The following is a 14513-nucleotide window of genomic DNA, read 5'->3' as shown; positions in this document are numbered from 1 at the left end:
TATTAATCTGTCCTGGCATTATTGCAACTTTCAGCTGAGATCTGTTTCAGTTAAGGCAAACAATACAACACCTTGCTTTATACACAATGATGTGCATTCACTGCTCACAATAAACAGTGTACTACTATTCACTATCACTGCACAGTTTATATTCAGTACATATTAGAATATAGTCCTTGTTTTTAGGCCATTTGCCACTCTCCAACTTTATATATCTAGATCGTGCATTGAAAACATTGGACATCACTGGAAAAACAGACTTTAAAAATGAGATTTTGAACAAAATATCAGAACTTCCTCAACTTGTTTGGCCTTTAATGGACTCGTTAGGACTTGTGAAGTAGTTCAAGGACTGTCATTAGAAGTCATCTGATGAAAGGCCAGAGCTGAAAAATTATCTGACTCTTCAAACATTGCGGTAACACTCGACAACCACAGATTGATGATTGATGATCTAAATATGAAGCTAATTGAAGCCTACAAAGCAGAGGAAGAATAATAATAGATACCAAAGAGCTTCCAGACTGCAATTACCAAAGTCTGGAATATCATTAAGAAATGAAGTTAAGGTGAAACGTGGAACTAAAATAAAATATCAGATTAAACTTCAATCTATATAGGGCTTAGTTTGTTGTTATTATTATTATCTCAATACAAGTTTATGATGAGAAAAAGACTCATTTGTCTCAATGTTTGGAAAAATCTGTTTTTCAGTTTAAAAACTATAAAAACTTTTACTGCATGGATCAGATAAAAAAGAAAATCTTATTTTCCACCCTCCCTCCCATCCATCCACACACTCACACACACAAACACACACACACACACTCACACACACACACAAACACACACACTGGAGTGAAACGACACAGCGTTGCTTCCTCGTTGACTCCTACTGCTGGTGTAACGGGGGCTTTGCTAACGTCACCCGAGCCAAAAGTGCCGTTGCCTCCATTGTGGTGAAAATCCTGTTGCCATGGCAATGGCATCACTCCATGCTTTTGAAGGTTTTTTTTGTCACTAATTGGCCGGAGAAGGCAGGCAAAGAATCATTATTTGATGGACATGGGAGGATGGAGCTGATAAAGTTATCAAAACACCAGAGGCTGACCTTAACATTCAAGGAGAGCTCAGCTCAGTTAAAAGAGCTGTGATGTCTTTATTTTCCTTTCAAAGAACCAGCCTTCCTCTTTATTTACTCTGAGCTAAAAATTCACACAGAATTTTCATAATATTAATGAAAACCCTTCATTTAAGTATTTCTTAACTATTCCAGCCACTGTCACTGATGTGTTGCTAAGCACAACAGCCCTGGAAGCAACCGTGGTACCAGATTTATACTTTGAACATTTCTCTCCTGTTGAGCTCCCAAAGCTAACTGCAATTATTTCCTCATCTGGATCATCTACCTGTCTCCTGGATAACATCCCAACTAAACTCCCCCAGGAAGTCTTCCCTTTAATTTGAACTTCCATGTTAGAGCAGATCAACCTATCTATTGTAACCGGCTATGTACCACAGACTTTTAAAGTGGCTGTAATTAAACCTTTACTTAAAAAGCTGACTCTTGATCGTTTTAGGAAACTACAGACCCATTTTCAACCTAACTTTTATCTGTAAAATGCTTGAAAAAGTTGTTGCAAATCAACTTTTTGATCATTTACAAAGGAATGGTCTGTTTGAAGATGTTCAGTCAGGCTTTGGAGTTCATCATAGCACAGAAACAGCTCTGGTGAAAGTTACTCACGATCTTCTAATAGCCTCAGATAATGGACTTGTCTCTGTACTTGTTCTTTTGGACCTCAGTGCTGCTTTTGATGCAATTGATTACACGATCTTATTACAGAGATTAGAAAATGTTACGAGGATCAAAGGAACTGCATTAGACTGGTTCAAATCCTACTTATCAGATAGATTTCAGTTTGTTCATGTAAACAATGAGTCTTCCAGACAAACAAGAGTTAGTTATGGAGTTCCACAAGGCTCAGTGTTAGGCCAAATACTTTTTACTTTGTACATGCTTCCTTTGGGAGATATCAGCAGGAAGCACTGCATCAACTTACATTGTTATGCAGATAACACTCGGCTATATCTTTCTATAAAACCAGACGAAACAAATCAGTGAGTAAAACTTGAAGACTGTCTAAAAGACATAAAGGCCTAGATGACCAAAAATGTCCTGCTTCTAAATTCAGACAAAATGGAAGTTATTGTACTTGGTCCTAAACACCTCAGAAACTCTTTCTGTAATCACTTAGTTACTCTCGATGACGTTCTCTCGGCCTCCAGCACCACTGTGAGGAACCTTGGAGTCATCTTTGATGAGGATTTGTCCTTTAGCCACCAGATAAAGCAAGTCTCCAGAACTGCCTTCTTTCATCTACGTAATATTAATAAAATCAGGAAAATCCTTTCTCAGCATGATGCAGAAAAGCTAATTCATGCATTTGTTACATCTAGGCTGGATTATTGTAATTCCTTGTTGTTAGGACGTCCAAATTACTCGTTAAGAACCCTGCAGTTGATCCAAAATGCTGCAGCAAGAGTACTGACGGGATTTAACAAGAGAGATCATATTTCTCCTGCTTTATTTTCTCTTCATTGGCTTCCTGTTAAATCAAGAAGAGAATTTAAAATTATCTTGCTCAGTTACAAAGCTCTTCATGACCAGGCTCCATTTGATCTCAGAGATCTTAAAGAACCACATCATCCTGACAGATCTTATAGAACCACATCATCCTGACAGATCTTATAGATCCACATCATCCTGACAGATCTTAAAGAACCACATCATCCTGACAGATTTTAAAGAACCACATCATCCTGACAGATCTTATAGAACCACATTATCCTGACAGATCTTAAAGAACCACATCATCCTGACAGAGATCTTCTCTCTCAGCCTGCTTGTGGTTCCCAGAGTTTCCAAAAGTAGAATAGGAGCAGATCCTTCAGTTTTCAGGCTCCTCTCCTGTGGAACCAGCTCCCAGTTTGTGTTTGAGGAGCAGAAACCTTCTCTAGCTTTAAGGTTAGACCCAAAACTTTCCTTTTTAATAAAGCTCATAGTTAGAGCTGCTCAGGTGAACATGAACCAACCCTTAGTTATGCTGTTACAGGCCGAGTCTGCTGGGGGACCTCGTTATACACTGAGCTTCTTACCTCTCACTCTTTCACTCTCTATAACTCATATCTCACCATCACATCTCATCAACTTCATGCTTTTTCTCTCCCATAGTTTCTTCTTATTGTCTGTTGACTCTCCATTCAGTTCCTTCGCTCGCGTAGTTTCTGTTCTTTCCTTTGCAGATGTCCCGTCATGGAGCTGCATGTCTCTGCTCTGTGATTGTCGGCCCCACCAACAGTTCATGTTTTGTACCTCTATGCTGTCCTTTTCTCTCTCTGCTCTCCCCTCACTCCAACCGGTCGAGGCGGATGGCTCCGCCCACCTCTGAGTCTGGTTCTGTCAGAGGTTTCTTCCTGTTAAGATGAAGTTTTTCTTCCCTCTGTTGGAGGTTTTTCTCACTTAAAGAGGAGTTTTTTTTCCCTCATAGCTTATGTGGGAATTGTTGAATTGTTGGGTTTCTTTGTATAATATTGTAAAGTTCTGCTGTAAGGACTTTAAATGTGCTAAGTGCCATGAAATAACCTGTGTTGTGATTTGGCGCTAAATAAATAAAATTGTGTTAAATTATTACAGAAAACACTACAAATTCTTTGTCCTGGCGAAAATGTAATTACACAATTTTTTTTTTAAAGAACAAACAGGTCTGGCGAGACCTGAAAAATACACTTTTGCAAAAGAAAGGTTAGAGTGAAAAAAAGGATGTGAAAAAGAGAAAATGTAATCAGGATGATTCAGAATGCTTGTCACAGTACTAAGTAAGTACTAACTAAGAACTGATCTACACTCATCACACAGAAACCTGCTTGAGGAGATTTTTGTTGACAAAGACAAACCTAAAGTTGTATTAGCCTGGAACCACAGAAAAGACCAATAGTATGCTTTTTTGGTTTTCTGGTGGTCCCAAAGGTCCGTGAGTTTCAGGGGTCACCTTCAGGTATATACAACTTTGAAATCATAAACAATTTGTGTTCCAGAAAAACTCAATGAACCTTAAAACTTTATCCACAAATATCTAAAACCCTTTAAATTAATTCTTAAAAGCAGTGAACAGTCATAAAACCTTCATTCAGGAATACTAAAAATCTCTCATGTGTTTCTGCAACCTCCTAGGAATCCTAAAACACCTTCGAGAAAAAGGGGACCCTCATTGATACAATCAGCTTCCCTTTAAAAAGAGACCAAAAGGAAGAACCCACGAATCAAACCTGGGACTGCCTAACCTTGGAAAAGCCACAGGTAACCCTGGAACCTCTTTAAGCACCAGTGAAACAATCTCAGTGACTCCCGAAAGACGTTCAAAGATGTTTGGGATCCCAGTAGCCCCTCAAGATTTCTTGTTTTTAATAATCATTTTTTTCCCCGAGAGTCTCTTGATTCCCTGAGTCATACTGAAATATCTTTAAGACAGGGGAGAGGGCAGGATTGGGAGCAGTCTGACCTCTTGTGGTAAAAAGGCAAAAGTGCAGGAGATCTATTATCACGTAATTTATGTAGGAGATCTTAGAAAGCCATGAAAGCCTTCCACATGTTGAGGAGAACTTTATATTTGCTCCTTGTGGATGTGTTGTTAAACTAAATAAGGCACATGGTCGAAGCATCGGGGCTCTGAGATTACGGTGAAAGTGCTTTGGAAAGTGTTCCATCAATAATTCAGCCCAGCAGGAGAAAGTGTTCACTAATCCCCCCTGGGTCACTTCCTGCCTCTCACCTTGCACGCTGCAGAAAAGTTGATTTCCGCAGGTGTTAGATGTTCACATCTCCACTTTACGCTGCCTCAACATGTCTCAGTGCTGGCAGTCATGTAAACCGTTTTGTCACCGTGTGCAGTTCTTAGATACTGCCTGTAAAACCGGCCTCCTCTTGGTCCTTCACTGTGACTGAATCCCTGGTCTGTTTCGATCTTCCATCAAGCAGCGTGAATACTGAATTTGATTCGATGAGAATGTGGGTTTTCACCCAGTAGTTGAGAAGTGGGAGGAATGTTTAACATCCACATATATGTGTGATGCTCCTCAGTGGGAAGCCACAGTCATTCAGCAACAATCATTTCTGTGGTCCCTCGAGGCAACGAGAGAGTTGGCTGCCTTTCAGTACTGGATTATTCTGAAATATGGCAATCAATATGTAAGGTAGAAATGAAACAGTGTTTTTACTTTCTACTGTCACGTTATGATGAAATACAAACGTGATTACCTTGATTGTCTCATTGCAAACAACTAATAATTCATCTTCTGTGGAAATTTAATCTGTTGCAGTCTGTCAATGTGGGAATTTCCCTCTTTGAAAAAAATTATGGAAAACAACTTTCTTGGAGGTATATTTTTAAACTCTTAACAAGGTTAAGCTGAGAGACCACCATGCTTTTTATAGACCCAGCCTGCTTCACATTCACACAGATCCCCATTTCACACTTGGCGCTGCACAGTACAGTCGTCCACTCTCAGTCAACAGGAGCTGGGCCAAAATTCAGAGAGCAAGAGTGTAAAGTTTTCTATGAAACCTCAACATAGTTTGGCTGCATTGAAGTTGTAGCATCGAACACTTAATCAGGAACAAAATCAGCCCTGATGAGGCTGTGATGAAGGCTTGTTTGGTGAATGGCCCGAATAGAATAAAATGGGAAACTGAGGCCAGCTTTTGTTGCATTTGGCGTCCTCAGTATAAAACAAATAAAAGTTAAAATCGTGCAGTGAGTTTAATGTTTGCCAACAGCAGAATTTAACCATCATTACCACACAGAAAATTAAGTTGATTCTGATCTTAAAATCTAATCATGTAAAAATCTCACTACTTACATGTATGAATGAATTCTCAAATTCAAGCTAAAAAAAACAACAACTTAAACATTAAACACTTAGACATCAGATTATCAAAGAGAAATCTTCCTGTATTTTAGTCAGATTGAAGTTCAGTTGCTTGTACACCTTTTTTTGACATTTAATAGCAGAAAATAACTGAATAAAATACCATTAAAACAGCTCCATTTCATTTCAGTGAGCTGCTTTCAAGGCTTTGGTGTTGTGCATGCTGGCTTTGTGTCATTGATGGTGGAGAATTTGATGGAACTGATTCATAGTTAATAAAATATGTGTCACCTGTACTTTCCCCGTTTTTGTTCGGCTGCTTTTCTTTTCTTTATTTATTTATTGTTTTGGCCAATTCGAGGCAGCAGAAACAAAAGATGTATACGTTATTACCATCACCTTTTAGGCAACGTTCCGTATTTACACATCCAGCAGTTACAGAGCAAGATAATAATTTATTTGGAGTCGTGTCTTTTAGCTCTGTTTTTGTTCTCTATCAAGTCAGAAGGGAAATGTCTGTCTCTTTAGCTGCTAAATTGTCTCCAACTGAGCAGGTTATGCTGAAAAAACCCACCTGCTGAGGAGCTGTAGATTCAGGTGATAATGAATTTTCTGCAAGCTCTTCCCTATTTGCAAACCCTTTCACGTTGTTTTCACATGTCAATATATTTACTCTATTATATTATGCAGCTTATGCGCAAATTTAATTTCCTCACTTTTCCTGCTGCTCTATTTTGTTTGTCACTTCCTCTCTCCCACTGTGTCAAACAACTCATTTATAATTTTTTTGAGCCAATCAGTTTCTTGTCCCTGTTCTTTAAATATTCTGTCATTCTGCCTTTCAGACCTCGTGGCGAACACACCCTCCTCCACCCTCATCCGTCTGGAAGTTCAACTGCAGTTTCCATCAGTCATCACTGCTTTCCCCTCACCGCAACTGGTCGAGGCAGATGACCACCCACCTCTGATATTGGTTCTGTCTGGAGGTTGCTTCCTGTTAAAAAATGTTTCCTTCCAGCTGTCCCTCATATGGGAATTGTTGAGTTCCTGTGTTGAGTCCATTAAGGTGTCTTATTTTGTGATTTGGCGCTACCTAAATAAAAATGTGAAATTACTCCACCATCTCCAGCATCCAGGTGTCCCGTCCTGTCTTCAACATCATTCAGACAAAAAAGTATTTCTCAAACTGTCATTACTTCAATAAATTGTTATTCACTCCTCATGAGATTACCTAATTGAACTATAAATTGATGTTAGCTGCTTTAAACAGGAGGAGGGGGAGGCTGTTAGCTTAGTTTAGCATGAGCAAAGCAATGAACAACTAATTTACCTTCCTACTTCATCTGTGCAGTGTGTCCATCTAAAGTGTTAGTGAAATAAATGGACAGGAAACAACATGTCAGTGAGCTTCAGAGGTATTTGGTGCATTTTTAGACTGTTGTCAAGGTAGCTGCTTTCTCATGCTTTTATAAACGAATAACCTCCTGGCTCTACAGTTGAGGTGGGGAAAAAAGTTCCAAATTTTTCATAATGTCTCAGTTCGTATTTACTTATCATCCACATTTTCTGACATCTGCGGTTCCAGTGAATAAAACTCTATTAAAATATGACCGAAAGTGCTGTCTGAGCCCCATTTGGACCATATGTGCTCGTCATGATCGTATCTTCAAACTGCAGGACTTGATATGTGTTTCTTTGTGTGTTCTGGAGTCATAACAAGATCTACATTTCACTTTTACATGCCATTTATAAGGCAGCAGAGAAATCTTGTTCTGAAAGGTCCTTGTTCCTTGCTGGCTTTCACTTTTGCTCTCTTTGCAGAAGTTAGAAAAAAAAACGTGAGCCAAGCACAACATGAAGAATGCTGGGAAATTCCTTAACAGGGACAACGGAGGACAGTTTGCCGTCCCACATGATCCTCTGAGGAAGTGTGGGGGACTTTCTGTGGCTTGCCTGCACATGTGGAAGTCTCACTTCCATTTTTCTCAAAAACGAAATGATCCCAGTTGCATGTATTGTGTGTTACGGCCTCGTTGTGCCAGAACTCTCACTGTGTTGGGGCACAATGAAACCATAATATTAGCTCTGGAATCACATGATCAACTGAGCATGCTGAAAACCACTGTCTGCAGATTGACCACTCTTCCCTCCCTTTCCTGCCACTTCTGATCTCTTTCTGTGTTTTGCCGCAAAAGCACCAAAATAGCACTCCTCATAGCTTTGAGGAAAACATATTTTGATGACACCAACCTAAATCGTTGCTACGCCCTGCAAAAAAAAAAGAACAAAAAAAAAAAGATGTGTAAATGTGGAGGACGTTTGCTGGCTAATGGCTCTGGTGACTTGGCCTGCAGCAAAATTGGCAAGGTTTCTCAAGGCTACATCAACAGGAAATTGCATTAATCCCGAGCTGGGCTGAAGTAATTCACTCCCTTCTTTATTTAAGGCTTTGCCAGCATTTCAGAGGACCACCTCGGCTGTCCTGGTAGAGAAGAACAGGAGTGGGAGGCCTCAGGGCCCGACTGAAACCTCCCCCTCCATGTGCTCCCTAATTGGTTTAATGACTGTAATTATCTGCTGGGGTGCTTGTTGTGCAGGGGACGATTAATGGCCCCCAAAACATATGCAGACAGGCGGAAATTAAGAGAAGGGGGCACTGAGACAGAGAATAGCTGTGCAGAAGAAAAGAGCCGTAAAGCTGCAGAGGCAGATGTGTCCTGCTGGGCGAGAGAAACAATGACACAGCGCTTTACATTCTTTTTTTATTTATAGGATTTTTTTCGGGGGGATTAAAATCATACACTAACTTCTGGGCCTCGGTCCTTCTTTAGATATAAAAGAACCTTTAATGAGAGGAAATCTGAGGCACATATGGATGTATATACAGGACGTACCACCCACGTTGTTGTTTTTTTAGTTAAAAGCTAAAAGTAAACTTCACAACTTTAATGATGTTCAAGAAAACTTCTGTCGAGCCACCTCGTGACGTGACTCAGGCTGCAGAACCTCTAATGTCCTGTTGGAGCTAGCTGACTGTTTGAACAATTTCCATTCAAAAATAATCTCAACTTTTCAGTTGAAACACAGAAGAAAAAAAATTCCTATAAATTTGGGTCACAGTAGTAAGTGTCAAACTCCAGGGCTGCACTGAATAACATATTTATTATAATCATAGCCATTCTGATTCATATTCTTTTTGTGTGGGTCTGTGAATTTTTTTTTTAAATGATTTCAAATGTCACATTTTGTTCAACCAACAGTTCAGATTTCTTTAATTACCACATAGGACACAAAAAAGTCTCACAGTTGAGAGACTCAGGAATAGTTGGTGCATTTATGCTTCAAAAAATGTATTCAACAATTAAGTGATTATCAAAATATTCACATTGATTAATTGTTTCTGCACTTTTTCACTCCTTGTATGTCTTTGTGGTAATTTTGAGCATTGTTGTTTCATTGAGGAAGGTATGTACTCTGCATTAGTTTATAACAGCAGCAGTCAGACCACTGTTTATAGAGTATACAGCAACAATGTGGCCTGTATATACTGAGCGTCCGTTTTCCAGATGTTGTTGAAGACTATTTTCATACCTACGTCCCTGAACATAATAACTATATGTTTATGTCTCTTCTGGTTATCTGTACTTTGACCTTCCTGTACATTTGTTTTCAGTTCTGTGTATAAGAGTCACTGACAACCTGAGTCAAATTCCTTGTGCGTGTCAACATACTTGGCCAGCAGTCGACTCTCAGGTTTCTTCAAATGACAGGTGTCTCGGAGACGTTACCACTCAACCTACTCGACTGGTCTGCCATGCGTCCTCTCCTTTAATCAAATGTGTATGTTTCTGGCTCCAGTAAATTACTATAATTTAATGCAGTGGGGATCCAGCCTAGAAAACATCCCTTCATGAACCTGTGGAAACTGTAAACAATTAACTAAATCATAAGAGATTATAAAATTTAAACTCTGCTTCTCATATTTTATGTGTCTGTGTTTGATCTGTCAATATATATGTATATATACTTATATACATATACATATACATACACAAAGTGCTGCACATTATCAAACTGAATTAAAACAGTCACATAGACTTGATCATAACAACAAATAAGCCACAAAAACAAAACAAAATAAAACAAAAAATAAAGAAAATTAAGATTAAGCCAACATGAAACACACAAGGATGGAGGAGCATTAAACGTTGAATTAAATGGTGGTTGATGGAGAAAAGCCAGTGCACATGAATAGTTTATTAAACACTGGTAAAGCCGCAGACGACCTGATATGGAGGGGGAGGTTGTTACAAACTTTATGAGCTGCGACAGGGAAGTCCCGGTCAGTCCAAGTATTTAGTTTAAATTTAGGAACAACTGAAACCTGCTGGTCAAAGACCTACATGAGCGAAAGGAGCATACGGCTGCAACAGGTCAGACAGATCTGTGATCCTCAATTCACTTCTGACAAGTTTTTGATATACTGTTGCTGTTGAGAAATAATTTATGTCCCTTTAATACACGGCGACTTGTTTATTAACCATAAGAGAGACTGCAATATAAACATGTGTGTTTTAAAAAAAATATCTAACGATATAGACATAATTACTTGCATATCTAAGCAACTTTATTAATGAGAGATCGACGACATCTGGTTTGACTGGAAGTATATATTTAAATGTTACGTAGAAAATCTTGTTGTAAACTCAAGCTTGTCTTTTTGTACAGAATGACCTTCCCACCTCCAGAAAGCTTTCTAAAGCAGTCTTAGTTCTTGCGCTGCCCTACAGATCCTGTTTACTCTTCGGCTTTAACGTAGGTGCATTAACTGAAATAATTTCAAAACCTTCCTACAAACTACAGCAGCCAGGGAAAAAAAGCACCTTTGAAACAGCAGCACTAAGATGTTCATACAGGTTCTTGAAAAGACGGATCTGTGAGAATGTGTGTGTTGAGAGACATCAGCGGTGTGATTAGCAGAAATATGGAGCAAATTACAGGCCGGCATTTTAAAATATACAAGGAGTCTGCGGAGAGAGTGGGCTTATGTCAACAGCAGCATGTGTTTCTGCTCTGCGCTCCCCTTCGTGTCGCCTGTGCTGACATCAAACAGATCTTAGCAGCACGGTTTGGGAAATGCTTGATGCCGGTGATAATTATTTGCTGTTTTCTATCTTGTTAGATAGGTTCAGTAAAGCATTTAGTTCCAGCAGCTTAGTTTGTTTTTACGCGGATGAAACCTAGAGAGGAGCTTTGGCAGCGTTCACTGTGCAATCTTGGATCAGGACAAAATCTTTTAGTGGAGAGTGCAGTGAAAATAGGAAAATTGAGGGGCTCGGAGAAGATTTAGCTACAGCAGGATAATCTACTAAAGGGCTGCAGTGCTGGTGAGAGAAACGGCAGCAGAAAGAAGCAGGAAGACCAATATAGACAGAAATTGAAGGATGTGTTTTCTGGTCAGGAACCCATCGCTAAAATTAGCAAGGATGTAAATTCCTGAGCGTTGCCGGTTTTTAAATCCGCGCATGACACTGAGGGTTGCCAGAAGAACATAAAACAAAACAACGAGAAAAAAAAAAGAATTGGAAGGGCAGCGGTATAAGGCGAGGTCATACATGTACAGTGCCGTGGTAATGTTTTCCTTAGTATTTCGTTTTAAAGTGACCTTCGCCCTGAGAACAAAGACATCTAACAGGCCACAAGAAGGAGGGGTACAGCTCTGAAAGGGAGAGCCGCGGCCCCCACACACAACAGTCCACAGAGGGAGGCTCGGGCCCTGGACGCCAAGCCTTCAACACAATCACCACACATGCTATTGTGGCCTGCAGTAAAGCTCTGGTACGGCTCAAATCTCCAGCTAACCCCCTCCACCCACACCCACACCACCAGGCCTCACTCCCCCCTTCTCTTTCTCTGTCTCTCCATGCATCCCTGTCATTTACAGTCCTAATGACAAGACACAAGCTTCCACACATTCAACCCCCGCAGAGCGAGGATAATCACATTACAGGCGAAGACAGGGACGTAAACCAAACTCAACGTGGATGCACTCAGACGTGGATTTGAATAAACCCAAACAGTACAATCAGCAGCTAAACGGTGTGGCTCCGCTTCTTATTTTCCATTGCGAATGCAAGACAGAGAGGAAAAAAAAATCCACCACGCTGTGAAACACTGGGGAGGGATGGAGACGGAAAATAGTGGAAGACTCTCTCAGTTTACAGTCGCCACATAAAGCCAAGACTATTTCAGGACGTCCTATTGGTGCAACAGAGGCAGGAACACACAGCCAGCTGGAAGTCAAGGACAAAGACTCATGAGGGACTTGGTGGTAGATCCAAGTTCCCATGCTCTGTCTATGTCAAGCTTCTTCTTTTCTTTCTTGCTACATCTCTGTTGACCCGCAGATTAATTCAATAACTAAATATTGACATTCCTCCTTCTGCTCTGTGCTCTTATCTGACTCGTGCATTTAAAGCTTTGTCACTCGCATTAGTCTGCCGAGGCTGATAATTTTCTAAATGCTGTGAGCCATGCAGGGACAGTGAGGAGATAAGGCAGAGTGGATCAGTTAATGTGAAGTGAGGAGTGCGGGGCATGTCTGGGCTTGCTGGATTCTTCGGCATGTAAAGTTAAATTTTATTGGCATTTCTTCCTCAGCAGGTGTGAGTCTCCAGATATGAAAACTAACTGACGCAACATCTGATACTAATATTTCCACACTCCCCAGCCTGCCTGCTGCCATGCTACATTTCACGAAAACCAGACATTAGACAGTGCCAAATATGATTTGAGACCTCTGACCTTCATGTGTTTAAGTGGTTTTGGGAAAATAACGTGCATGCGAATTGCCGCTCATTGATTTTATTTACAAGGTTGTTGTGGTTGAGTTTAGGGATAATTATCATCGTTTACCGTCAGAGTGTGGACTGACACGACACACACGCTGAGGCCTGACCTCAGTCCTGTGAAACACAATATAACCGCCTCATTTATTTGAATGGGACCAGTCCAACAGCACAGGAGTGCCAGCGCAAAGTCGTCCAGCTAAAAACTTGAATCTGGCTCAACCTGGCTGAAGGCGCTGCGTTGGGTCGATCACAGAAACACAAACACACATTCCTGGTGGATTAGTCTGAAAGTGAATGCCTTGTTTACCGATTGTCTGCCTTGTATTGGTTGCAACGAAAGCTCCATTAATTGTCTCACAGATGACACAGATTTGTAACATTCTGTCCTCCAGTGAGTAGATGTGTTGCTCACACTGAAACTCCTGGTTCATATTTCATGTCTCAACCTGCCTGCCTTCTTGTTTACATCCAGAGCTGACAAATAAATTATCAAAATCTAAATTTGGTCTTATTTACGTAGATTTGTCCATCATATCTGTTGGTTATGAAAATACTGCACTCACAAGAGTGCTTGCCGAGGTCTGAGAGTCCGGAGATGTTACAACAAAGTCTAATGAGATGGGAGACAGGAGGAGTCAGACAAGGAGAGATGTTGTTACTTATTGTACAAGAGCACTTTTTATGGTAAACAGGAACATCAAGCTTGACCAGAAAGTTGGTGAGTAAACTGTATTTGATAGTTACAAATGACATTTTAAGTTTTAAAAGATTCAATTTGTCTTCATTTTTTTTCAAAATTAGTTTGACTAAACTGCACATTTTTATCTATCACCTGTCTGATGGTCTTACTGTTTGTGTCTTTTGTGCCGTCAAACACTTTTTAAATGATTTCCCAGCTTTCCCAGATCTCAGCAACTAACTTAGTGAGTTTTTAACATTATTGCTGAATAGAAGTTTTTCACAGAAGACATTTTGACATGCACAGGTGTAGTAAAATACAGGAAAGTCACAGCTGTGCTTCTTCTTCCATGATGTCAAACTGTCAATTTTATGGTCAAACGTATGAAACTAAAGGCCAGGATGTAATAAACTGGAATTATCTTTGCCTGTAAAACACATCAAGTCTTTGTCTCACAGTCTCAGTGAGTTCCTGAAGTGCTTAAATGGCATTTATGCATCGATGTTTATAAGCAGGTGAAAAACTTGAATACTGTGTGAGACTATAATGAAAGATGTTTTTTAATTTCTTGTAATCTAAGATAGCTGTTCCACTCCATTAGGGAGACCGAGTTTGTGACTTTAAAAGCAACAGTAAAGTTCGTGGGAGAACAACGTGTCGTGTAGCACAGCGAGTCATTTCGCAAAGCCAGAGTAATTAAGTGGTGAACCAGAGTTTGATTTGTTTTTAAGAAATACAAACATCAGGGGTAAATCTGAGTTTACTTTTATCTCATGGTTTAATGGTTGGTTGATTTGATTAGAGAATATAAATCTAACAAAACAGTATCAAGACACTGACTGGACGTCTGGCCATGAATTTGAACCACCAGACAGCTTTATAAGGATATCCAGGTGGAAGTATAAACATCCTGCCATCGTTTTAATAACAGATTCCTCTGCTCTGTTTTGTGTCAATCATACAACAGGCTTTGTCAAACTTAATTTAAGACTTTATTGCTGCACAAATGCATTGAAGGCAATTTCAGGTACGAAGAATTCAGGAATAAAAAGCAG

The sequence above is a fragment of the Embiotoca jacksoni genome, unplaced genomic scaffold (genome assembly GCF_022577435.1).
Source record: "Embiotoca jacksoni isolate LCO1_2020_lvr unplaced genomic scaffold, fEmbJac1.0.p SCAF_9, whole genome shotgun sequence".
In the NCBI taxonomy this organism is placed as follows: domain Eukaryota; kingdom Metazoa; phylum Chordata; class Actinopteri; family Embiotocidae; genus Embiotoca; species Embiotoca jacksoni.
The sequence above is the reverse complement of the archived record's forward strand: the minus strand, read 5'-3'. Positions refer to the sequence as shown.